We start from the raw sequence: 27,586 nt of genomic DNA on the forward strand, positions 1-27,586 counted from the left end.
AAATTTATGGTAATTTTGGAAATGTTCTTTTGTTTAGACTAGTACTTCATTCGTTAGCTATTAGTGATCAAGACTGGAGTAGTTTTTCGCAATCTGCGGTTTTAAGTTGTCGGAAAATTAAAAAAAAAAAAAAAAAAAATCAAAACCTGCAAATTACACCGAAACCTTTGATTTGCGAGCCCTGGTTCATGGGAATATTTTGGTCCAAAGTAGTTGTAGAATAACTCCATTCAAGGGCCAAGTTTCCAATCTCACCATATTTTATATCATTACTAGTTGTTTAGATGTAAAACTCCGTTACCTCGAGCCCACATTCATTGTCCGAAGGGAATTTGCCCCTCCAAACGTGGTTTCAAATTTGTATTTCCAATAAACCGCTCGTCTCCAGCGTTGCATTCATTTCAATTTGATAAGAACCCTGCTTCCACGATGGAATGGGTTGACTACGAAACATCCACGTTACAGCGCTTCACAAAAGGCAAGCAAGTCAGGAGACATTTCCAAACTCTTCCAAAAACGCTAGCTTAAGGTCTTGAAAAGTTCTATACATCGCACTACCCAGAAATTCATCTAGACTGGAACTGTGGAAGAGCGCCTCACGCGAGGAAAGCCACGCACCATATGTCTCTTAGAACTGGTTTCAGCAGAGGCAGCTCGTGTGCGCAAAAAGACTTAATGATGGCTCATCACATCACCTAAATATATCTTGAATGTGTATGTCTCGCGTATTAAGTAGTGCCTTTGGGACTACATGCTTACAAACAAAGCGAAAACGCCACCTCACAAATGAATTAAAACGCCAGAGACTTCTAAAAGAGTCTATTTATGCGTTATACCGTATAGCAAATGGACATGGACGAATTCTCTTCACTGATGAAAATAATTTCAGTTTCGAGGCAGGGGCGGATCCATGGGGCCATTGCCCCCCACCCCAGAAGAGGAAACTTTCTTATTTTATATATAAATAAAGCCCATCCCAGAGTTTGGAGCTCTTTCTGTAAAAGTAGCTCTAAGTAGCAGTATTACAACTCACCTCCCCCTCCAGAAATCCGTCATGGATCCGCCCCTGTTTCAAGGAGACATTCAATACACAAAATGACAGGGTAATACATGCAACCTGGCAATACCAGTCCGAAGAGGCCACCAACCATTTTGCATTAATCAAGATGGGGCAGAGTGTTGAATTTTGAGCTTCATTTCCATCAGAAAGAAGTAAAACAACTCAAATATACCACGAGGAAATTTCGACTACTCTGTCTTCACTGTCAGAACCGGAGCTTCACCAAACTCAACGCTCGCACTCACGACTACAAATTGTGATGTAGTTCCGCAAATGCACGTAAATATTGCACACTGCTTGCATGTGAAAGTGAAACAGCAATCGAATTCCCTGTAGACGTGCTGCGTAATGCAACTAGTGTCGACCACAAATACTAAGATTACATTGATGTGAGCTTCGTGTGCATTACGTACGCGAGTACTTATAAATCTAATTGAATATCGCAAATATAGTGTTGAATACAAAGTTATATGTATACTTACGTACTTAGGTATTACATTTTGCTGAAGTAAGGACGAGAGTTCGAGATTAAAATCAGTGGTACATGATTGGTAGTCACGAAATTGGTGATGATATCAATGATGTGAAATGGTTCAAGATACGCCAATCAAGACAGAACCTATGCGCTAATTGTAGAGCAACTATCTGAAATATACACTCGCCTTTGGTGCGAGCGGTCCCAGGTGCGTTTCCCGGTGGGGGCTCTCGGTCGAAAAAGTATAGAAAGCTTTTTCAGGCCAGCCATCCTGAATGAGGTTTTCTTGGGTTTTCCTAATTCACACCAGACAAATGCCAGGGTGGTACCTAACATATAGGTCCCAGGCAACTTCCCCTTCCCCAGATAATGTACTCGCCGAGGGACGTCATCCCTCAAAAATGTGACGGGCTAACATGGCCAAGAAGCCGAAAGCCCAAAATCTAAATTCTAGCTGAAATACACTGAATAAAAACTTAAGTAAATATGTTCTTCTGCCAAATGTTTATTCTTAATTGTATCTATTCTTAATTGTATTTCTCGAGTGACTTCACAATGACCATCTATCAGAAAATAGCAGTCTTACTACCTGATGAATGGATATCAGAATACCAATTTCTCTTAAATTACTCCAATATTAATAGTTTAAATTCCTTTATTTATATCTAATGGTTAAATAATTCTGGAATTTTCACAAAATATAAGAAAACGGAATTTACAGAAAACTTTGTGTGACATTAAAATATCGTAAAATTACTGGAGGTGTTTGCGATAGATCCGACACCTTTTCAAAGTGTAATTACTCTATGAAAAGACGTGCCGTAGCCACCGATTGTTTCTATCGTCCTCAGCATTACGGACAACCATTCGATATCGCAATTAAAGCAAACTACTTCCGAGTACAAGCATACATATTCCATCCCATTCCTTTCTGCACATTTTCCAGAAGCTAATGAAGGTACGGCACCTGCAAGACTGTCACTTACAAACCGACCAACCTTCCGTACTGCATGTATTGTATCCACTGAACCGTCGACCATTTTATCATAATTGCTTCTAAACGGATGTTCTGTGACGTCACATATTACTGCTACTCTCACCGGTCAGTAAACCAAATAAAAGAGGAATAGGAAGGAAATATAGCTTTTATAAAGCCATTAGCGACAAAAATATTGAAGACTTGGTCGATGGTTCAGCTGATTCACTACTCGTACACTAACCCTTGTTTATTCCATTCTCCCTCATCCTCTCCCCTACTTTGCTCTCCCTATTTCAGATTGTAAAAGTGTGCTGCTACATCATGTATCGGCCAGCTAGTAACTGCTCTAACCAAATCAGCTTCTTGTGATTTGGTTTGATGATGATTTCACTGTTCTTTTTCCAACCCTGGAACACTAAAGCATGGCAGATCGCGAACACCTGACAAGTAGAGTGATTTCCGAAAAGGCATTTCAAGCGGTCTGCCACCCTATCGAACAGATATATCGCTGTCCTCCATTCAACGCACAATCATTACACTGACTAACCAAGTGAGATCCCTGACACCGTCTGGCAAGCTGTCCTGCTGTGTGCCATGGCTCTTAATTCATCCCAACGATTTTGTACAAAAAGTAGCGGGTAGTCACAATGTTTTGGCTGGTCAGTGTATGTTTTGTTGGCTTTTAGTTTACTGAATAACCGCTCAGATGTTACCATCGTCACAGGCAAGCACCACAGCTCTTAACATGCTAACGAAATTGATCTTCGAAACTTATCCTCTGCCTCCCCCGCACCGCGGGCCCGTTAGTTACATCACTGTTCAAAACACAACTATCGGTGCTAAACTAAAGAGTTTATCAATATTCTTAAGTAGTTAAAAACAACTGAAAACTAAACATCTAAATTTCTGTCGCACTCAATGAAACTAGCAGCCAAACATATAATTATTCAACATATTATTTACAAAGATTACCTTTGAAATCCAGTTTTATGAACAGCAAAGATGAATAAAAATACATGCGCGAATTCTCACATATAATACTTTCCTTAATCATAAAAGGATGTGTGCAAAAGGTCAACGCAACATTGTACATGCATACTTCTGTCTTCACTTCCACGTAACTTTTTTCTTACATTTTCTTAAGTTGTCGGAACGTCATAAATATGAAAGATGTAGCCCAAGTTGAGAAATACCATTCACACATTTTTGTAAACTACCAGATCATTCTATCTAAAGCTAATTGTGACAGCATATCACAGTTAATTGCATAAAAAGAGATAGGTTTACTCACACATGACCAGCCAGAATTTTCGTGGCATACGAGACGAGACCAGAATATCCAAATAAGTGCGAGCTGGAATTAGCACAAGAGTGTGCGAGCCCCATTGGGGATAAGTGAGCCCGAGTACTTACCGAGCGTGAACCCAAAGAAGTAAATGTGCGTGAATTCGAGCTAACACGAGACTCACTGAGAATAGCGAGCCCAAGCGAATTCGAGTCTGAGCTAAGTGATGGCCTCACTGAGACTGCTAAGTGCTTACATCTTTGAGGGTAATGAGCCTAAGCTGAAATGATCTTCGACTGAAAAAATGTCCATCTTTGGATGAGATCTCTTCCAACAGAAACAGTTACACTTTCCAAAACAGCAAATCACACTCACAACATTCCTGAAACGAGACGGCCTCAACTAAGCATACTGTTAACGTAAGGAAGGTGTGCTATGGCAAAGCTTCTTAATAGCATAAAAGAAATTCCTCACTAGCCATAACTAGGTTTGATTTTATTGATTGGTTGAAGTTGCTTATTCTTATTGGTTGAAGTTGCTTATTCTTATTGGTTGAAGTTGTTTATTCAAGTCCCTTTCAACCACCAAAGCTTTATGAAACGGGTCGTAGTGTTTTAAGTGGGAACTAAACTATGAGGTTCATATCCAAGGCAAGTTGTTTACTAAGAATCAAGCACGGAATCACGTGTACAAAGCACACGCGTTATTCATTTCGGCAATAAGAATCAGGTTGTTGAAACTTTATCAGAAACGTTTGCATGCGGTTTCCAAAGGGACGCTAAGTTTGTTTGAACTGTAACCCGAGAGTTAGTTTGGGGATCAGCAAAGGAGTTGAGTTGATTTTGAGTTTAACGTCGCGTGGCGAGGCTATATGAGGCGTGGACCTACTGATTAACGTGGAATCCGAACCACATAAGTTCCCAGCGAGAACTGAACCCGCGTCTCCCACGCCAAAGGCACGTACGCTAACCGCTTAGCCACGAGGGAGCTTTAGGATCAGCAAAGGAGTTTCTTTTGTCAGTGCTTATCCCCTATTGCCTTCTAATGAACTCATCGTTTAAATTCTTATCAAAACCTTTATAAAATAGCCCTCCGAAAGTGACCGAACTGTACAGATAACGAAAAACTAAGATCAGTTTTGTGAAAAGTTGAATTTTATTTATTTACTATCGGAACATTACATTAATTATCGAAAATTTTAGTTTCGTGGGAGGGGGAATAATAGTTTCTTAGCCTAGTTATAAAGGATGTGAATATACGGAAACTTTTTTTCTGGAAGAAAATACAATATTATGCGAAACATACAACTAATAGATAAAACTATACTAAATTATAATAATAAAAATTTTAGTCTGAGAGTCACGCTAAGGGACGTTGCTACCTCCGCTGCATAACGCAGAAAGTTGACGCCAGTGTATGCAGGCTATTTTCAGATTTTCAACTATTGTCACACTATAATTCCAATTATACTCTATTGTTTCAAAATAGGTAGTGATAATACTGAACATAGACGTACTTTGTTTAATATTGTAACATAAATATTTTTTTATCATCAGCACTAGGTCAGTAACCATACTGAGATTTGAGTATTTGTATAGTTGCATGTTAGTTGGTCGCTAAACTTAAAAAACTGCTAGGTTTATATGCTTGTAGTCAAGAAAAGTTGTCTGTGGCTAATCCTTTCGACAATGAGATCTCGAAAATCATGAGTGCTAGAAACGTGCCGTTTTCGCTGATCAATTCCAAATTTTGTGTAGATTTGTCAGTTGTCATTCAAATTTAAGAAACTTGTTTTAATTTTCCCGTTCCACATTTTCTGTTTTGGCCCTATTAACCCTTGTGACAGGCAACCAACCAGTAGAGGAGCTATGTACAGAGGGTTGATGGACACTTCAGGCGCTTAGCTTTAATTTGAATGACAATACCTATTGCAAGCTGGCGACTTCGAAGGCTTGTGGACCCACAATAATGAGGCGTAATCTGATATATATATATATATATATATATATATATATATATATATATATATATATATATATATATATATACAGGGGTAAAAGTGCGGGGGGACGCAGTTCCCCCATCTCGAAAAAATATCTACGTCGTCTTCCCAGTTCCTAAAATTACAATAGGCAAAGATAGGCAAGGGGAACGGCATAACATCATGCCGCTATCTATCGTCCCCCCACCTTTTCAGATCCACTTTTAACCATATTATAACCATCCCGGGTTCAAACCCTGCTCCCACCAAGTGAACTTTGTGGTGGACAAACATCATGTGCGTGGGTTCCCTCGGGGTTCTCCCGTTTCCTCCAACTTTCTTCATTTCATTTTCATTTTTCCTTTGAGCGTCTCCCTGTCCTTTACTTGTGTCCGTAAAGGGACTTGCACAGATAGAAGTGGGAAGAAGATTCAAGCTCTTATTAGAACCGTGCGTTGTGTAAATAGCGCAGGTTCAGCTAGTAAATAAGTTTGTTTTAAACAATTAGCGTTTTTAATTAAGCTCGAGCAGATGAAATTATTGGAGATTATCAGTGCGGATTTAGACGAAATCGATCAACTATCGACCAAATATTTACCATTCGCCAAATACTCGAAAAGAAGTGGGAATACAATACCCCGGTACATCAACTATTTATTGATTTTAGAAAGGCTTACGACTCGGTTAGGAGAGAAACATTATACAACGGTCTTACAGAACTTGGAATACCGGGAAAGCTAATTAGATTAATTAAGATATGTTTAAGTGAATCCCAAAGTAAAGTCCGGGTAGGAAAATTTTTGTCCACGAGCTTCCACGTCGAAAATGGCCTGAAACAAGGATATGCGTTGTCATTATTATTTAACTTCGTTCTGGAATACGCCATAAGGAAAATCAAAGATAGCAATCAGGGCCTAGAGTTGAACGGCATTCACCAGGTTATGGCATATGCTTATGATGTAAATTTAATAGGGGATGATAGGAGAACAGTAGAAATAAATGCAGAGATCTTATTAAACGCTTGCAGGGACATGGGTTTAGAAGTAAATGCAGAGAAAACTAAATACATGGAAGTGCGTCGGGACCGTAATACGGCAAATTGTGGAGGCGTTAAAATATTAAATAATGCTTTTGATAAAGTGGATACTTTCAAATATTTAGGATCAATATTAACAGACGAAAATCATATTCACGAAGAAATTAAATGTCGACTAAAAGCAGGGAATTCGTGTTACTAATCGGTTCAAAATCTCTTGTTGTCGCGAATTCTGTCGAGGAATTTGAAGCTTAAAATATATAAAACGATAATCATGCCTGTTGTTCTGTATGGTTGTGAAACATGCTCGCTTACTTTGAGGGAAGAACATAGACTGAAAGTATTTGAGAACAGGATCCTGAGAAGAATATTCGGACCCACGAGGAACGAGAATGGGGAATGGCGGAAGCTTCATAACGAGGAACTACATAGTTTATACGGTTTACCCAACATTGTTAGGGTCGTCAAGTCTAGGAGGCTTAGGTGGGCAGGTCATGTAGCTAGAATGGAAAAAAGTAGAAACGCTTTCAAAGTCTTGACTGGTAGACCCATAGGAAAATGACCATTAGGAAGACCTAGGCGCAGATGGGAGGACAATATTAAGATGGATCTCGCAGAGATAGGAATACAAAGCAGAAACTGGATGCAATTAGCTAAGGATAGAAGTCAGTGGAGAGCTTTTGTGAACGCGGCACTGATCCTCCGGGTTCCATAGGCCATAGAGTTAGTTAGTTAGTTAGATTAATTAAGCTCGATTTTAACCCATATTGAACAGCAGGCCGAAGGCCCGGGCGCAGCAACTAGTAATTTTAACAGATTGTCATTAGTAGAGGTTTCCAATTAAACATTAGTAAGGATAATTTTAAACTCATAAAAAAAATAATAATAATAAAATAAATCAGAAGAGAACACTTATTTAAGTTCCCACTACTGAGTACTAGACAGTTCTCATAATTAACTTTATAAACCTATACGACAGGACACAGTATATTCACTAATACAGAGTGAAAAATTAGTAATTTTGTTCACTTTATTGCACATGCGTAGCCAGAAATTTTCGTATAAGTATTCACAAAGGTAAAGTCTACCACACTCTCACTATACCATTCTAACGTGTTCAGTTTTTTGTTTTTTAAGTACATTTCTTTAAAAAAATATTAGAAAATTCTTTCAATTATTACAACGAAAGAAAAAAAGAATTTTATTACGGTGTACACAGGCACACCACGTGCCTACGAGGTCTACGCCTATACTTTATTATTTATCATCCGCATTCTTGCTAGAAAGGGTTTAAAAACTAAGATCCGCCACTGTCTGCAAATAGTCTTCCCATTCTCTTGAAACTCATTCCATTGCTTCATTTATCTTAAATAAGACCCAAGTTACACGTTCTGTGTTGATTAAAGCAATAACATTACCGAACTGCGACCTCCAGCATAACTAATCGCTACACGTAGCGCTAAAATTTGCAACTTATTCGCTGTTGATCGGGCACTCACTCCATGTTGGGTGGTTACTCAAGCAGCTTCCTACGTGCACGTATGCTGTGGAGTGAGAGTATCGAACAAACCCATAGGCCTACTTCATACAGTTGCTCAAGTTTTTATTTATTTTTTTTTTCGTTCATTTTTCTTTTTCCTTTTCCCTTTAGTCAATAACAACTCCAGTGTATGCAGACCTATCTGATCTTGACCAAACTCTGCATAGAAGTAAACTTTGACTTTATTAGTACCAGTGGTATCACATTCGGGCAGTTCGCTAGGACTGGTTATTAAAAATTGTAAGGTTTCCGAAACCGGTTCTTCGAATTACCTTTCCATCTCTAGATCCAGTACTTCAAATAACACTACAATAGTAGTATCATTTTGAGAATCTTAATATGTATGCGTTTCCAGCTTTTAAAGAAAGAATAATTACCATTAATGATTTTCGAGGTTTTTGTACGTAATCACAATTTTCCTAAAGCAGATATTCTCCAAATCAGAGGAAAATAAATAAATAAATAATGACAATTGTTGCTACGAGTTCCGTCCGGAGACAAAGAAGGCATTCAATTTAATGAACAATGTTGAATATACACAAAAACTGAATTTCCTCCTAGTTAAAAATGTCTCATGACAGTAAATCTTATGGAAAGTCTTTACAAGAATGATATACTACGCCACTTGTGAGGTCGTGGTTACGCCAAGATAATCATACAACTGGCGATTGTCGAGTTGACAAATCAAATCCCGAGTATTCTAAACACCAACGCGCGGCCTTTTGTGATATCTTCTCTAATTCTAGGTCTATCTCAACACTTGGTGAGTTTTGCCAACTAAGTACCAATGTAAGCATGCTGCATAATCGTATCATTAGGATAAATAATATGCAAATACATAATATAATGAACTAACTTATGTGAATGAACTAACTGAAACGCAGAACCGGTTGTTAAATGTTCTGTATGATATCACTGCTTAGTACGCATACAAAATATTTTCCCGCGCAGGCCTTTTGTTACCCAATTATTGACCGATTGCGAAGACTCATTATTAATAATTCTTGACATTTCGAATGTTAACGATGCATCACAACTAAAACATTTCATACGCACAAGCTACCTTCAATTATAAATACAGCTTGTGGGTGCTATCGGTTTATATAGATAATATGGTAGCTAATTACCCGACAAGTGAGCCATTTGAGTTGGTAGCCTACCCTGTTTCGTACACAGCAATGTTCTATCATTGCTACGTCATTGAGATCGTGCAAGAATGTGATTTTCCGTTACATAACGTTCTTAGCGTGAGAATTCATTTTTCACTACTGCCTGAAAGTGTAACTAGGGCAAATAATACAAATGTTAAAATAGTTTTCGAAAACTTAAGTGAACTTTCAACCATGTTATATTTTTGTGTAAAACTATCGATTACCGAGACACTACATCTTCTGACGTCAATAGATTAGCGACAACATAGGAAACCAATTAAATAATAATACTGTTTCACACGAGGTTAAAACGTCGTGTTGATTGGTTGATTTGGAATTTAGCATTTCGTTCAGCGGACCTACAGCTTAACGTGGGACCGGAATCACATGAGCTTCTACCGCCAGGTCTTCCGCCCCTAAGGCGTGTATGCTAATCACACAGCCACGAGAGAATTTAAAACTTCATGTTGAGTAGGCTGCAGAGAAGGGATAGTAGGCTACGAAACTACTCTCAACCACGTCTCGTTCTGCCTTGTCTCGAAATTTAGACTGTTACAAATCGAGTGGAGACCGAGACTTATTTGAGACAAGACCAATCCCAAAACTCCAATAATGAAAAATTCCTTTACTTAAAATGTGTTGCGTTGTTAAGTTACGAGGTTTGATTTAAAAATTCGCGGAATTATTTTTTTGTCAAAAACCCTTAATTTATTAATCAATATTAATTTTGTCCCTTTGAAAGTGCGCATCAAACAATACACTTACGCTAATGTTTATACCAATTTTCGAAGCACTTCTGGAACGTAAATTTTCGGATAGCGCTTAGCTTCTTCAGCGATTTTGTCTATCTCCTCAATGTTCACAAAACGTCGTTCTTCATTATTTTCTTAATCTTCGGAAATAGGCTACAGCTGCAGGGGGAACTCCGACGAATAGAGGCTGAAGCATCATATCATAATGGTCATATTTTTCGCCAAAAATTCACCAACAAGCAGTGAAGTGTGGTCGATATCCAAGGAGTTTAGAACAAATTTTGCTGTCATACATCTCATGACTATCCAAAACATCTGAGAAATTGATTGGCGTGAACGATAGATATCATCATCAGCAACTTCTCTGATAGTAATTCGGCGGTTGTCCATGATCATTTTCTTTGCATTTTCGACGTTGTCATTACATCAGTTCTTCATGTGTTGGGGCTCCAGGGCACTCATCTTCAGCGGCCATCTTGTAAACGTATGCACCACTTTTAATGTTTGTTTTATTCACAGAAAATTCATCAAAAGCAACATTCAATATGTGCAATATGGTGCTGCACTTTATTTCACTATAGACCAAAACTTAATGCAAATTCTTTGTTACATTTTCTGTCAAAAAGTCTCCGAGTGCATAATACGTGCACACATTATTGATAGTTAACAAAATAAGCATCCAACGTGGCTACCACTTAATATATGTCAAGGACAAGTATACTAAGACAATAAAAAAAAAAGTCATAATTGGACTTATTTAGCCCATAAACTACTAAAATTCTGTGTATAATACGGAGCGTATACACGAGAAAGCGCGGGGAAATACCACCTCTGGTTTGGTATATCAAAAGTTTTTTCAAGTGCACAATAACACATTGAGCAAGGCCATGTGATAATATGTAAAAAAACACTATCACGTAACAGTTTCAACACACTAACTGTCTCTTCAGACTTCCACTCCTTCTGGCTGCTTGGAAGTTCTTCCCAAAAACTTGACGTGATACACAATTTTAAAGTTCATTTTCGTAATCTGCAGAAAAAAATCGATTTAAATACACCTCTTCACTTGAAAACAACAAAACCTTGCATATCAGTGTAATAGACTACGCAGTTTGTAGTATCTGTTTATCTTGAAACTGCGTAAATTAGTGAACACTAATTTTCAAACTGAGAATGTACTTTGGTCCTCATTTCTAATGATAGCACTGATTCTACAGGTCTCAATAATTTGACCTCAAATAGGTTTCCTATTTTTTTTTATTTTATTTATTTTATTTTATTTTATTATTTTTTTTTTTTTATGGAATTCAGTCATATCTATAGGAATTTGCGGATTGCTCTTCTCTTCAGTGACCTGCCAACGTGAAGAAAGTCAGGCAACGTAGGACTAGCACAAATAGCAATTTCTCTGTTGCCTTTTATCTAGAATGAGATGTAAGTTGCCAGTAGGTCTGTAGTGAAGAGAAAGTCCCATCCAACTACCTGGTGGCCTTTCTTTCTGTTTTCTTAAAATCGGGATCTTATGTACGAAATTTTACGTTTTTTTTTTCTTTCTTTTCTATAGTTCCACGTTTTCACCATCTTGCTGCATGTCACAACACCACCTGATTTGCTGAAGTTCTTTGAGTGGACGTAATAGCTGACGTAAGAACTCTGGCTAAAGAACAAGGGAGTTTCGTATTTTATTTGACTAGGTTTCAGAATGATGACTATAGTAACTGAGCTAATGAATTTCACATTGCATTGCATTTCAACAAAAAGGCTCCCCTCTCGAGTTTCTTGTATACACTAAAGCCAATCACTAACGTCGTTCCCTTGCCATCGTTTGCCACGTTTTCTTTTAATTAATGACCTTGATCTCTAGTTTTTACTTTTATTTATTTATACGTATTTAGAGAAGAAAAAGAAAGGAGACAGGGGAAAAAAGAAAGGACTTAGGGAAAAAAAGAAAGGACTAGGGAAAAAAAGAAAGGACTAGGGAAAAAAAGAAAGGACTAGGGAAGAAAAAGAAAGGACTAGGGAAGAAAAAGAAAGGACTAGGGAAGAAAAAGAAAGGACTTAGGGAAGAAAAAGAAAGGACTTAGGGAAGAAAAAGAAAGGACTTAGGGAAGAAAAAGAAAGGACTTAGGGAAGAAAAAGAAAGGACTTAGGGGGGAAAAGAAAGGACTTAGGGGGAAAAGAAAGGACTTAGGGGGAAAAGAAAGGACTTGGGGGAAAAGAAAGGACTTGGGGGAAAAGAAAGGACTTAGGGGGAAAAGAAAGGACTAGGAGGGAAGGAAGGAATGAAAGAAGAAAACACTCTGGGACATGTATGTTAGGTACCCTCCCGGCATTTGCTTGGTGTGAATGAGAACAAGGAAAAAATCATTCAGGATAGCTGGCCTAAAAAAAGTTCTTACACTGGTGTTAAAATTATCGGAATAAATGTTCGAATAATTTTTCTTTTGTTATTCGAATATTCGAGCAATTATCTTTTATTTGAACAATTGTTCGTTATCTGAATAATTATTTGAATAATGAATTTTGATTGAATATTTGAAAAACCCATTGCAGTTCTTTATCAATTTGTACGATTGCACTATAACCATAAGACAAATTCACTCTAATTCCAACTTATATTTAAATAAAGCATCCTACTACACGCATTCCATAACGCACATTTTTTGAGGTCCCAAGCGTTCCCGTACCTTTTCAGAAAATTTTCGAAATTAATCCAGACAGATAAACAAGGTCTTTCACTTCGTTAGAAATTCCTCCTGATTACATTTTAAAATTGGCAGTTACGACCGGCAAAATGATGGTAAATACGAATACATTTAATTCTTGTTCAATCAAAGAATTCCATGAGGTTTTCTGTCATTGGATCTCCTGAAAACTTAAAAGACTATTAACGGTCTTCTTACTTTTAATAAATTTCCTTTGCGTTTAGCGAAGGCAAGAAAAAGGATAGGTAAATGCTACAAAACGAAAAGAGGCACATTTAATACCCAGTGCTTCATTATTTATTGAGTTTCAGTTACAGTCAATGTCATTTTACACGGGGAAAGAAAGTTGGCCAGACCCCAAGACTACTTATTCTAACACACTTCGTAGGATGGTCGACCTCGGAATTCGATTCCGGGACCTGCCGATTGCGATGCACTAATGCTATGTTAATTTAATACACAGATATCTACTTCTCTTTATTCTGCTTCCTTCTTACATCTCTTTTAGGTTTTTTGGTAATCCTTTTACCATTGACAATAGTTACAGTAATCTTTATGTAGTATTTTATAGCTGAAGGCTATTTAGCTTGACTTTGGTCTCACTTCACTAGCAAAAAGACCAATTCTGTTATTTTATTGATTTGCTTGAAAACTCTTTAAATATTGCTGACCCAGCAAGAAATTATAGAAATATTTTAATTTCCAATATCTTTCAAATATTTTAGGAAAAAATAATACATAGATAATTTGTAATGCTAATGCATGTGATCACAAGTATTCAAGGTTTCCTCCGCCTAACTTGGTATTAATGTATCAATTGATGTACTGTTCTATCACTTCGTTCGACCAAACATTGGTGGATACCATAAAAAGGATTTAAATTTTCTGCTTATTCTGGGCTAGCTGTTTTCACTGCTTATATGATCGTCCTGTCTAGTTATCATCCGGTGGTCCCTGAATTCTTCTTTCCAGCAGTATGTTTGTCTTTCCTGACGGCAAATTAATGCTACTTCCTTCTTCCATCGAGGCTATAATACATGGCTTTTCACTTAATACATCTGCCTCTTATTGTCTATACAAATTACTTCCAACTGGATGTTATGCGACGTTAAGTATACTGGTCCGATTCTAAGCAAACAAAATAGAACAATCAAACAGAAACTTGGCGTTGATAAAATAACTGGTGTCCGGCAAACAAGAGCATCGGTGCTTTTTGCGGATACACTACTCGTTAATACATATGATTATTTGCATCTACCAACACTTGCCCTGTCTCGTCCCATTTGCTCTGTCATCTGTTGGCTTTAGAGCGCAAGTTACCCCTATGAGAATATTTGGAGGGACAATTTCATTAAAAATGGTGCAATCAAACTGCAGAATGGTAAATTTGGAGATTTGCGCCCAAGTCCTTGAGCTCCCCTGGCCTTTATTCTTCCTCCAAACGTAAAACAATGCTTGTACGCCATACATCAGCTTTGTAATTGATTGATCCATAGTAAGCAGCATTTTTCTTCAATATACCTGAATATTTTCAATAAACCTCCACTAAGTTTTACTGCTATGTCGATGTTTGTTTGTTTTGTTGTGCTTAGGATTTTGGCCTTGTTTGCCTTCGTATCAGCTTTTTCTTCAGCTTCTCACTCACAGTACTTAAGTGTCTCCTATGCATTGTCTTCCTTTCTGCTACCAATGCAATGCTACCTTAAAATCTTACTGATAACCCTCACGTTATCTTATGTAACAAAATTGTTTTCGCTTCTTGTTTCTCTTTCCCGCTGATATTTTTGCTTCCTGCACAATATAACAGTTCGTTGCAATAGATATGCAGTAGATTTAATGTATTTATTTATAATTATTCCTAGATTATCGAACAGTGCTCCTATACTTACAGAAACTTTGTTTGTTAGGAATCAGTACATTGAAGAAACAGAGATTAACTTACCTGCTGAGTGTGTTGCTCACATGCATATTATGATCATCTAAGCGGTACGTTCTACAAATAGGAAGAATTAAAAATACAATTCAATATAACGACACACAAAAGGCGTCATATTCCGCTTACCATCACTCGACAGATCCTGCTGAAGTTTATTTCCTTTGTAACCTCTCCCTCCAAGTCAGTGTAGCTCCTAATGCTACGGTATACCATCTCATTTTACTGTTTATATAGCTTAGCCAGCATAACTGTATTAGTGACGCTGGGATTTCGATTATTATAAGCGCCCCATTATATTGGCATTTATCTACGCTAGTTGATCTACAATAAAATAATTTTTATTTACTATGTTGTCTATTTGAGTACGTTAATAGCTTATTAGGAAATTTTAACTTGTGTTCCAGTCTATTCCGGAATTCAGCCATAAGTAGGCGAAATCCATTCCTAAATTTTATGAGCTTCGTTTTACCTCGAAATTTTGTTTTACTCTACTCCCACTGTGAAAATAAAGAATACCGTCTCTACACTCCAATATTAGAGATTTTTTTTTTTTTTTTTTTTTAATTAAGAACCTATCTTCCTATCCCACCATACATATTAAGACAAAATACTGTAATTTCAATTACAATTGGACATTTCAACTTTTGTTACAATAGCTTCCATTACAATTGGTAAAGGAAATATTTGTTTTCATTAAAATTGATAAGTAAAATATTTGGGTATATACAGAATCGATGGTCGCTTGCTGCTGACTTCTCCATTCAATTCTAATGAATTACTCAATAAACAAAGAAAGTGAAAGCACAAATAATAAAAATACGATACAAAAAAGAACACGGTCAACCTTCCATATGACACGAACACCACATGAAAAATAGTTTTCGTTCGATAGAAAAAAAAAAAGTCAACATTACTGTGAAGACTTGGTCTCAGCGTGGCGCTATTAAAGAACATTGGATTATTGTTAACTCAGAGTATTTCTCTCAGGACTGGTTTGCATCTTTGTTTAAACCAGTTCTTTTTAAATTTGTTTACACCAGAATAAACAAATAAAAGCAAAAATACCAGGAACCACGTGTATTTCATGCTGACATTTCCACATATCTCAAAGTATTTAGATCTTTTCTAATGCATTACAAATCCAGGAAACATGAATCTAAGTGATTTTACGAAATCTGAACAATTTTCTTCATACATACATGAATGAATGGTTTGAACCCAGAGCGAGCTCAAATAATTCGTTTCTTTTATACACACCTTTTATTTATCTGCAAGTTAAGTTGCTGTATTTCTGACTCAAGAGGCCCAACTTGGACTAAATTAAATGTTTTGTATTCTACAGTCTTTTGCAATTGCCTATTTATTGTATTTTAATAATGTATATAATTCTGTAGGCCACAGTAATCTCACTTATGCTGTTTTTTTTTTTTTTTTTTTTTTCTGAAGTAACTCAAAATATTCATAAATACACAGGATCAGTACAACTTATTTCTCTCAGGTTTTCCCCGTGGATTAGTAAGTAGACTCATCGCCGTAGGTGGAGGATTTTTCTCGGGTGCAAACCGAATAGTGGGTAAGCTGTAGATCCTCTCCTTCATAACCCCGCTGTTGCTTAAGGGCGCTGAAAGTTCAAGTTATTTCTATTCTTATGTAATGTAAATAAACAAAGGAAATTATTTCAACGAAAAGACAACTGGTCTTGCCAGCCCCGATTTTTTTTTTTTTTAACTAATTGAAGTTGGAACTATGCACACTAAATTCCTCGCTGTGAAAACTTCTTTTGTTTGGGGGTCCTCAAAACGTTGCAAATAGCTACATTTCAGAGAAGAACAAAATGACAAATTAATTCAATTTCCGCTGCCAACGCTCATGACAGAATGCCTCCGCTGCCTATCACTTTCTTGTTAATGACCTCACCGTGATCGTTTAGTAAACTCAACTGGTTCCGTCATCTCTTTTTCTTAATTTCAAACATATCGAGTTTTGTTAATCACAAATTGTAACCAAAACGTTCATGTGCGCTAGGAGCCAGATCTCTTACCCGAATGCTTGCCCCCATTATCAGCGGTGTTCATGTTGCTACTAACTGAAATATTAAAGAAGGTAAATACTCAGCGACCCAACTAGGCTAGTTGTTACCCGGGGCAAGAACTCCCTCGCCTTAGCGCTCCCCCTCCAGTGACCAACCAAACCAAAATGCTCTCTGACTAAACCTGATATTGGTTCAATTGATTTAAGTGGTAATTAAAGCTTGATTTCAAAATTGCAATACATAATTTTTAGTACAAGATGAAAACATTACACTAATTAGAGTTTCACTGCCAAATAATCTCAAGAGTAGCATGCATATTCTTATAGTCACAATAACTGTAAATCACAATGTTTTTGGAATTACATCGGGATGTATAGCCTATGTGTAGAGTGAATGATGTGAAGAATGAATCGACAATCTGCTGTTTAAGAAAATAATAATTATGCCGAACAGTCAAGCTGTTGCCTCGAGTGTTATACTCTGACATTTTGCAAATCTCTTAAATCTATGTAAGTTAATGAAAACAATAAAAATTTGGAACTAAAATTTAACTTTGCGGGCTGTTGTGGCTGCGAAGATTTTTGCAATGTCCTCAAAAGATTGCTTTGAAGCTAACTTACGCTGTACGAATATGATCCTAAGGTTTGTGAGTCACTGTTGTGCTGTTAAGCTTTTGAGGTTATTTTTTTTATGATCTTTAGTTTCCTAAAACTCCTTTCTTTTCCTTATAGTGAAAATAAATATTTGCACACTTTTCCGCCTCCCAATCCGGCGCCCGGGACGCAAGCCCCGTTTGCCCCCCTTCCCTTAGTTACGTCACTGTAAATACTTCGTGATATCAAACATTCACAACTATATTTCAATGGAATCTCAAGCACCAACCTTTGAGTTCACTAGTTAGAATAAAAAGAAGTATTTGTTCTAATGAGTCTGGAGTGTAATGTTTGTTATAAAGCTGTGTTGATTTTATTATTATTATTATTATTATTATTATTATTATTATTATTATTATTATTATTATTATTATTTTCTGCTGAAAAATAATTTTACTCTGTTTAAAGTTTTAAATGAAGGTAATAATAGTAGCTATCAGATTTTACATTTCAAGAAAGGAATAAAACGCAGTAGAGTTTCGAAAATTCATATGAAAATCCTGGGAAAATTTCAATCACAATGCTAACCGGGTTAGATACAAATTGGTGGTGCCATAACCTAGCTACCCTAGTAAACAATCTAATGAAAATAAAAAAATTAAAATAATCGATCAGCAAGGGCGTCGCTTTCTCCTTAAATTAGGGGGGTCATTCAGATGCAGAAGGTATATATATATATATATATATATATATATATATATAGTGGCGGATCTAAGGGGAGATATAGGGGCTATAGCCCCCCCCCTTGACGCTGAGGTATACACTGAATAAAATGGGCTTCAATCCTGTTTTACACTGGATAAAACCGCAAAATATGGTTTAGCACCTCCCTTGATCATATCTTGGATCCGCCCCTGTATATATATATATATATATTACAGATATATAAGGATTTTAAGATAAATTGAATTCAAATTATGCCAAATATTGTATATTCATAAATACAATAGGGGTCCACGTGAGCTTTGCCCCCTTGTTAGTCAGTAGTATATAAAAACTACTATTACATAAACTAACTGATTTCAAGACCTTTTGTGTAGCGTACAAATTTGAGTGCCAACCAATTACGTCAAACTGCATCCACAAATTTCTGGCTTATACGAAATGTCTGGAGACAGTTTATTTGATAGCATTTTATAGATGTTACCTACCTCATTTTCTAAATATTTTATTATGATGATGATTTATTCAAAATTGGGTGCGCTGAGGAGAGCCTTAAAAGAACACCATGGGCGGTGAAGCTGAAGAAACTGGCGGAGAGAAATCCAAGGCAAAACCCACTTATATTTCCTACGTTAAGACTGCTCTATATAACAGAACAACCCATTCCTCATCACGTATAGAACGCCTTTGCGCACTACTTCGAACACTTTACGTTGTTTTCAGCAAATTTAAAACAAACAAATTTGTCCACAAATTCGACTTATTATTGTGTGAAAATACTGAATCGTACACGTAATTGAATTGGCACATTAATTGGATTATTAGGTCGGGTGCATTGCCAAAGTTGTGCTGACAAAACATGAAGCGAGCGTGAAACGTTCTTTGCAAACATCGAAGCCCTTAAACTGATATACAGTAGCACAACATCGCGCAAGTATTATTTGCCCAAAGTCAATAAAAGGGCCTTAAAATAAACGTGCTATCCGTGAAGATTACATAATTTTTCCAACTTTACGGTTCAGCTCCCTTTATAGTTCCTAGTTCCTGTAATCTACTCTTAAAATTCTACCTACAATTAATCAATAGTATCGCAGGGCCGCAGTGTCAAGCTCTCCACTATACGACAACTTCAATCACATCTACAAAATTCAAGCTCATCGTCTACGCGTGTAGCTCGTTAACTCAGTATTTCTATTTGACCTTCATTGTCCCTCTAGTTTTATTCTGAAACCTAACTTGTCTCGTAGGTCCACAATAAAAAGGAAAGGGGCTCAAGATTTCGAAAAGAAAAGGGTATAAACATGTTTTTCTTTTTGTTCAGCTCCAAGTGAGTTAGTTTCGATTTTCGAAATTAACTGAGCATGCTTCAACCAGCTGCGCGGATGCCAAATACTTTTGTCCCCATATAACCACACACACAGCTCGGGACTTATCGGCGCCACTCGGCCTCGACCGTAAACAGAGCATCACGTGACCAGCAATTCATCAACGAAAACTGGTAATATCGGGCCACGAGGGCATACGAGTACGAGTTTCTATCTTGATTTTCGCTAAGTTTTATGCTCAGCACAAACTCACGGTACTTTTGTCACAAGGAACATTGTTATTTATGTATTATCTCCGTAATATTTTATATCTTTCGATTTTTAAGTATCACTGTAGTGCCATAAATGCGAAATGCGTTCCACGCAGGCGTGCATCGTTTCCACTGCCGCCCCTCTCTGACACATCCCGCCCCTCGAATATTGACGAGGGCTTTGCCCTGTTCTGCCGCTTTGCTGTAGAATGTTGCAATGAAGTTTTTTTTTTACGAGGTTCTGCCAAAAAGTTAAGGATGGTCAAATTATTCACCCATAATTTCCATTCGAGAAATCAATACTGTACTGGCTTCCTCTATATTTTTCTTTTCTTTGCCTGCCGCAATATGGTTTGCATTTAGCTTTCAAGGAAGCCAAATTCTGAAAACAATACTGAGCTAAATCTTGAATCAGTAATGAAAAGAGGATTACACTATGACGTCAGAAACTACTCACCAAACTTAATAAATATCAGTTATTGTTTAATAACTTTATTCGAAATGTCTCTAGTATTTCGTCATCCGACTTTTTCTCGATGTGAAAGGGGAGGGGTTGCGTTCTAATTCATGTCTATCATGTGGTGACAGTCTATTTGCATTAGTTTGGCATGAAAATACAAAATATCCCTCTCTATTTTGTAAACGAAGTACGCACTACATTGGGATTCGAAAGTGAGAATACGTTCTTGCATTTCAAAATTCCATTATACAGTATCAAATTTAGTTGTGCAGCTCAAATGGTTAATTCCGTTAAAATTCTTCGTTTATTACAATAACCATTCTGCAGAATAGTGATTCGAACAAGGAACAAATTATACTCGAATAAAGAATCCTTCAATTACGTGTTATTCGACTGAATTATTTGAACAACATTCGAATTTTAATAGCTCTAAATGTTACAGTATGTACTCCAAAACAAAACTTCTAAATAGCCTATGTACTTTGTATTTGCAACACAGGAATTGACTAATGCCACATATTTCAGGATTGAAGACAGACATTGTTCCCAAACTGTTGACCGAAAAATGATGAACATATTCACATGCGATTCAACATACGGGCGTCTATGCTGTTCTTTTTCAAGGACGAATTATCACAAATCGATTGCACTAATAAAATTACGATGGGAAGCACCGCGTCTATGCAGAATCATCAAAAAGTTGCATTCAAAATAGCAACCAATTACAACCATAATCCTCAGAAGGCCTTAATATTGAGGTGTTGTATAATGGTGTAATACAGAGTCAAAATTAGAGCTATATTGTAACCTTAAAATCATCTGATAGCGTTTAGCTACGTCAGCTACCCTGTACGTGAGGTTAGAATTCAGCAGCTACTGGCGCGTAAAGGAGACCTGCTAGCGAGGCTACAGCATTATGAAATGCGTGATCCTGTTCGTTGGGTGACGAGTGACGACAGTACAACACCTGACATACGTTTCGTCGGTATTTAGTGTGTGTAAAGGCTTTGATTTTAATTTTTATTAGTGCTGTACTACAAAACTGGCGTGCTTAAAATTATTTTCAATGTCGTGGCCGCAAATATCTATTTGATTTCGTAAACTTACTCCTCAAATTCCAGTTATAACAAAACTTTCATCAAGCTTAAAGGAGTTTTTACTTCACAAACTTCTATTTTTGTTGAAGTTTCATAAATTTAACCTGCCACAATTAATGAATTGTTGCTTATACCAGCAATTCCTCTCAAAGTGGTAAAAATATTATAGGCTACTGTATTTCTATTGACCATGGTTGCTCGCAACTTTATCACTGCAATCAATATAACGGGACATTTTTAACTAGTAAATAACAGTAATAACAAAAAGTATTTCACCAATGGTGATTCCAGAATATTTCCCCCGCATGGTGAAAGGCAATAGTGTAAAAATACTGGTAATTCACACTGAACAAGAACGATGATAGAGCCTCGGAGGGAATTTCTTGGTTCCCATGAGATTGGTCACTTATCTATCTTTGAAAAAAAAAAAAAAATCATATTTACATGTCTCAAATTCCAATACTAATTTGGTTTCAGTTTTTATATGTAGGCGCACTATATTTTATAACAATGGGATTGTGTTGGTTCAGAGGTAGAGTTCTCACCTCTGGCACTTAGGGTCTCTAGTTCGATTCCAGGGTCATCAAACTTTCCAAACTAGAGTTTTCTCTGGGTCCTCAAACTTTCTCCTTACACCATTATCATCGTATCAGTCTCCGTAAGTCTCGGTGCATAATTGTGGGACGTTAAACTATATATTGTGTTCATCACCGCAGATAAACTGCTAGCAACAAATATGACAATAGTTCGAATTCGACATACAATTAATTTGTTTTCGAGATTGCGCAGTGATGTCCAACCTGAGTTACGCGCCCCCCAGAAGGTACACGTACATTCCATGGGCTCAAATTATATTAGTTTAAGGTAAATTACATAATGGTATGTAGATAAATGGGGTTAAATAGCATTATTCTAATTGTAAGTATAGTTTAGTGTTGACGATACGAGAAAATACGTTCCGAAAAACAAATGATAATACATTCCAAAATGGCTGACAGTAGTACCTCTTTGCGGCAGAAAAATCAACACGTTGATCTATTGTTATCAACTTCTATTTTGTCGTAGGCTACATTTGATATATTGTAAAATCTTACCTTCACTAGACTCAACTTCTTCGACTTGCTACTAATATCACGCACCCAACTGCACTAACTTAGTACTAACAAAGACACTCAGCCTTCCCTCCAGCAGTGCACATCTCTGGCACTTATTTAACCGTTCCCGTCACCACGTCACGACAAAAAACTGGGAGGAACAAGTGCTGCCATCTTTGACAATTTGATAGATTTGAAAATTTTGTTTAAAATAAAATACTTAGATTCTTACATACCATATATTATATATATTTAATTAGTTATTTCATCCTATACATTCTTTATACAGGGCCGCTGTATTACAAATTTAGCAGCTTTGTGTATTTGAAATCGCATTTCCATTTTACTGTTTTACTTTTTCCAACGCTGTAGGTCGCGGAAGAAGACAAGCGCTTTATTTTACCGTGCGCGACTAGCCGATCGCCAGTTGCAACGGAAGGCACTCTCTCAGCTCGCTTCTCAGTTAATCGGTTCCACACGCCTACTCGCGAACAGTCGTTCTTTGGCTCATAATACTACATCCCGAACTACAGTTTGGACGACCAAGAAACTTACATAACTATACGAAGTCTATTACTTTGTAATATTACACAAAGTATCAAACAAGGTTTATTTAAAAGCATTATATAATAATACTGTGGCAGCTGATTTCAGACGAAACCTCTCTAATGATTATTCAACTGGCGCTGATTTCTCGGCTACGCTACAACAGCACATCTCTTTCATAATGAAATTTTGCAATTTCCTTTCCTTGGCCATATTTTGTGAAATCATGTAGATTTGCACTTTCGAGCTTCTTAATTGTACGTAAGGCGTCAGAATGCCTTATATCGAAGGAATATGTATTAAATTGTGAGGTATACAGGTTAATAACGTAGGCCTATATGGATTAGAAAACCCAGGTTTTGTGCACGTAGAAGTCTTCATTCCCGATCTACCCTCAACGAAGCCCTAAATTTCTAGTTTTCTGTTTTTATTTTATTTTATTTTATTTATTTATTTATTTATTTTTACATTTAAAAAAATACAAGCTAACTATATATTGTACGGTACGAGTTGAACCCAATTCACCCGATCAGGATCAACTATTATGATGTGGAGCCCTTTTGGTTCTTGAGTTACGGTCAACAAAATTTGGGGTTCGGACTTCGTAATAATAATAATAATATGATAAATAATAATAATAATAATAATAATAATAATAATAAGGCCTAGTAATTTTTTATAAAAGAATTTATGCCATCGAAGAGAGACATCTGATCTTGATCATACTTTGCAAACTGGTAGACCGTGACAAGTTTAGTAAGCATATGAAATTTGGTGTGTATGTCTCTTATGGAACAACAAAGTTTGCACTTTGTCAAATTTACAAACACACACACAATCTTTAATTGCTTTACAAAAATACATGGAACAAACTTAATATTAAGTGTTAATTTGAGCCATGAAAACTAAAATGACGAAACGTTAATTTGCTATGTTGTAAATTGTGTATAGGTCTACTACTAATAAAGTTATTAAAATATCAACGAAGGGCAGTTTTTTTTTTTTTTTTTCGCTAAAGGGAAACTTATTAGTCATAACCACAAGAATAGCCACTCTATCCCTACTCTTGGTTTTATCGGTCGAATCGATCTTCGGACGCATGTTGTGGGTATGTGTAAAATATATACAGAAACGCCTGCAGGATTTTTTTCAAGTTTGGGAGAGAGGAAAATGAGACATACCAGGACAGTGGCGAATATACATAGAAAATCACGATTATTGACGCACATTCCGTAACTATTAATTACAATTAATATATTTAATATACTTTGTACAAAATATGAAAAGAGTTTCACAGTCCTCTGTCGATAAAACCATGAACTGTAAAGAGGAAATTTCAATTGCCACCGTAAAATAGAACATCTAGCTGTATTTTGGCTATAACCAGAATGTTGGCGGTTAACATCAGTTCTAATTGCTCGGAGGGTTTGTTCTTGTAGAGGCATAGAAAGCAGTCACTGTAAAGGCCGCCAAAATTTGAAAGATATCACGTACAAGAATTTCCGTCAAAGTTAAGTCAGTTTCGTAGAATGTTACTGTGTATAATGCGACTTTGATGCAATAGTTGAAATGTGACGTTTTAAAGTCATAAAAAAAAGTAAAACTGGAGAGGATGGTTTCAGCCTCTACTGGGGGTTACTTTGCACCGTTCCAAAATACCCCTTAGATAGGAAATTATTACTACTGGAACCTACTGCATTCTAAATTTAGGTAAATTTCTTATTTAGGTAGATGTCGGAATGAATTTCTTGTTGGAAAATAAATTATGAACAGTGGCGCATCCAGAAAAATAGTTTGAGAGGGGGCTTTACTCACAAAGACTTCGTCTTTTTAGAAATTACTAGACTTTGGGGTGGGGGGCTTGAAGCTTATACGCATATGAATGACTAACACTAGATTTTTTAAAAGGAAGAAATCATACAATTTGCGTGGGCTTCAGCCTGAAAGTCACAAACCCCGTAAATCTTCCACTGTTTACGATTGGGGTGATATTTTTGGACATACGGAATAACCGAGGCAAATCAGTTCACGGGGATATTTTTTTCTGTTCATGAGTTGGCATTTTTGTGGCGCATATGGTAAACTATTAGAATGTGGTTCCTGTGCCGATACAAGAAAATAGATAATTTTCCGATACTGGCAGGTCCGTATTTAGGTAAGTACTATTCTGTGCTCGAGAACAGGGCGACAGAATTTAGGGGGCGGCAAATTTTTTAATTCTTTTTTTGTAAGATTCACAATAAAGTAATATTTAAAGCTAGCAACAAACAGACTCCCGCGCAAGCACGAGAAAATATCTTAATGTGTTTAATTCGTTCTAATTACAGTAGTTACTAATTAGCTAGCTTATCTGTTTATTTTTTAAAATCATCATCTCCCATCCCCACCCCAAGGGGTGAGGATGATGTCATGAAAACTGATACCGTGAAACTCGGCAACCTCGAAAACTATGAATTCAACACCACTAATATCTGTCGTTTTCGATTAATTTTAAAATCTCGCCCCCTCCTTGAGGGTTTAGTATAACCTCGAAGTTGAATTGGATTGAAACTGTCACTGTTCATCTCAGCGACCCCAAAAACTATAAATTCAACTCTACTATTGGTCGTTTCCTATTATGTTTAAAATGTCCCATTTTATTCTTTTGGGGACTTTGCACTCCCATATCTCAGCTCAGGTGGGACTTAGGGACCTGGAACAGGTCATTTGGGTCATTTTTCTGAGATCTTTAAAATATATTAAAATTTTATGTTTCTATCTATTATGGTTCACGATTTGAAAAGCGCTACAGACAGACAGCTTATTGATTATTATTAATAATATAATAATATAGATGCTATTAAACCATTACTGACGGTGAATAATGTAAACATTTTTTTCTTAATAATTATCACCAATAATTATTGGTGTCTCACAGTGACGTTCACCAATGAATATCAGCCAATCTCAGCTTTACAGGAGAAAACAGTTTCTTTTCAAATACTTTGGAAAGAGTTTTTTTTTTGGGGGGGGGGTAATCTAACATGAGAAAACGCATACAGGAGAAAAAAATTGCAAATACTTTTATTAAGTTTTTTTTAATTATTCAAGTAACCTAAAACATGAGAAAAGAAAATACATACAGGAAAAAAAAGTTTATTTGCAAATATTTTGGAAAGAGTTTATCTTATTCGTTCGAGTAGCTTAAAACATATGAAAGAATCCACACTCTATGTAAACTAATATATTATAATATATAAAGTCTTAGAAAATGCTTTTACTAAACTTACTATAATCTTTAATTATGTGATAAGTTCAAAATAAACAATGCCAAAAACACTGCCTATTTTTTTTTTTAATTCTATATTTTACTATTACAATCACAAGAGTAAATATTTAAGAAATTCAATTATAATCCAAGTGAAATTATGAAATATAAAAAATGTCATAATGTTTGATTCAGAATTACTAGAATAGATTTTCTCCGGACAGGAAATTAAAACCTACACGAATAAATTACATGCTAGTATTGAAAGAATGGATGAGTGGTTAAGCTCGTTGTCTTCAAATCAAGGCGTCCCGGGTTCAATTCCCGGTGAGAATACAAGTGGTTCGGATTCCAAGTTAAGCTGTAGGTCCCGTCCTTGGTACGTGATCATAATCCCATGGAAGGCAATGCAAACTACCAAGGGTTCACCCAGCCCATGTACCTTCGGGCGGAACACTACATCATAATCGTCACTGAGAGAATTGGGCCATTTAAAATTACATTGTAACTTTTGTAACTTGTAATACCTAAACTGCTGCTCAACAAGAGATGGTATGTTTGCAAAATCACGGATTGCTTCCTTGTTTTAGACACCTTGTTTGGAATGAGGGCGGCACATTATTTAGAGCACAGGGGAGTACAATGTATAAATACGGGTCTGGATACCGGTACCCTCATTGTAATATCAATATTTGTAGACTGCATGCAGTTTTGTGCAGGAAGTGAAATGTATAATTACAGTTGTTTCCAATCTATAGTGGCCAATGAAGGCAGTATAATTGCAGTTGAAGGATTTCCATTAGGACACAACCAAGCCGCATTCTACTCCGAACTTTGTGATTATTCTAATATTGTCACTCTGTTTCATTTCGTGTGTATTTGTTGAACAAGACAGAAGTGTAACAAGCAAGCTTCTCTAGACATCACCTTTTCAGGGTGGCAGGCGTTTAAGTATTAAACATCTTGTTTAATAGTACCAGTGGGGACACACGACCGAAAAGGTATAAAAGCCTTTTCAGGCCAGCATATCCTGAGTTAGGTTTTTCCTGAGTTTTCCTCATTCACACCAAGCAAACTCCACGTTCCAGAGCGCTTCCTTCCTTCCCCACTCTCCAGGTAGTGTGATCACCGAAGGACGTCATCCGTGATGGACTAAAATGGTCATAGATGCCAAAAATTCGAAAATATAATTCATAATTCTTTCGCAGCATGGAAGCATTAATGCATTAACTCAGCATACATACACGTATACCTGTTATCATTATCTCCAGTTACCTTACTGATTGTTGGAAACTAGCAAATGGTCCCACATGTTGCT

At 36.6% G+C, this 27,586-nt stretch overlaps 1 protein-coding gene across 2 annotated transcripts in view; it reads right to left on the minus strand.

The window, feature by feature from the left end:
* Positions 1–27,586, minus strand: part of LOC145680351 (uncharacterized) — a 161,327-nt gene that overhangs the window by 107,007 nt on the left and 26,734 nt on the right. Inside the window, exon 1 of one of the 2 annotated variants that reach the window (XM_081750750.1) lies at positions 22,476–22,626. The exons of the other annotated variant lie outside the window; for it this stretch is intronic. The gene's annotated coding sequence lies outside the window, so the exon portion shown is untranslated. Of the gene's footprint in view, positions 1–22,475; positions 22,627–27,586 lie in introns of those variants that run through there. 2 annotated transcript variants of the gene reach the window in all.

Source organism: Thermobia domestica, chromosome 3 (assembly GCF_964235325.1).
Source record: "Thermobia domestica chromosome 3, izTheDome1.hap1.1, whole genome shotgun sequence".
Lineage (NCBI taxonomy): Eukaryota > Metazoa > Arthropoda > Insecta > Zygentoma > Lepismatidae > Thermobia > Thermobia domestica.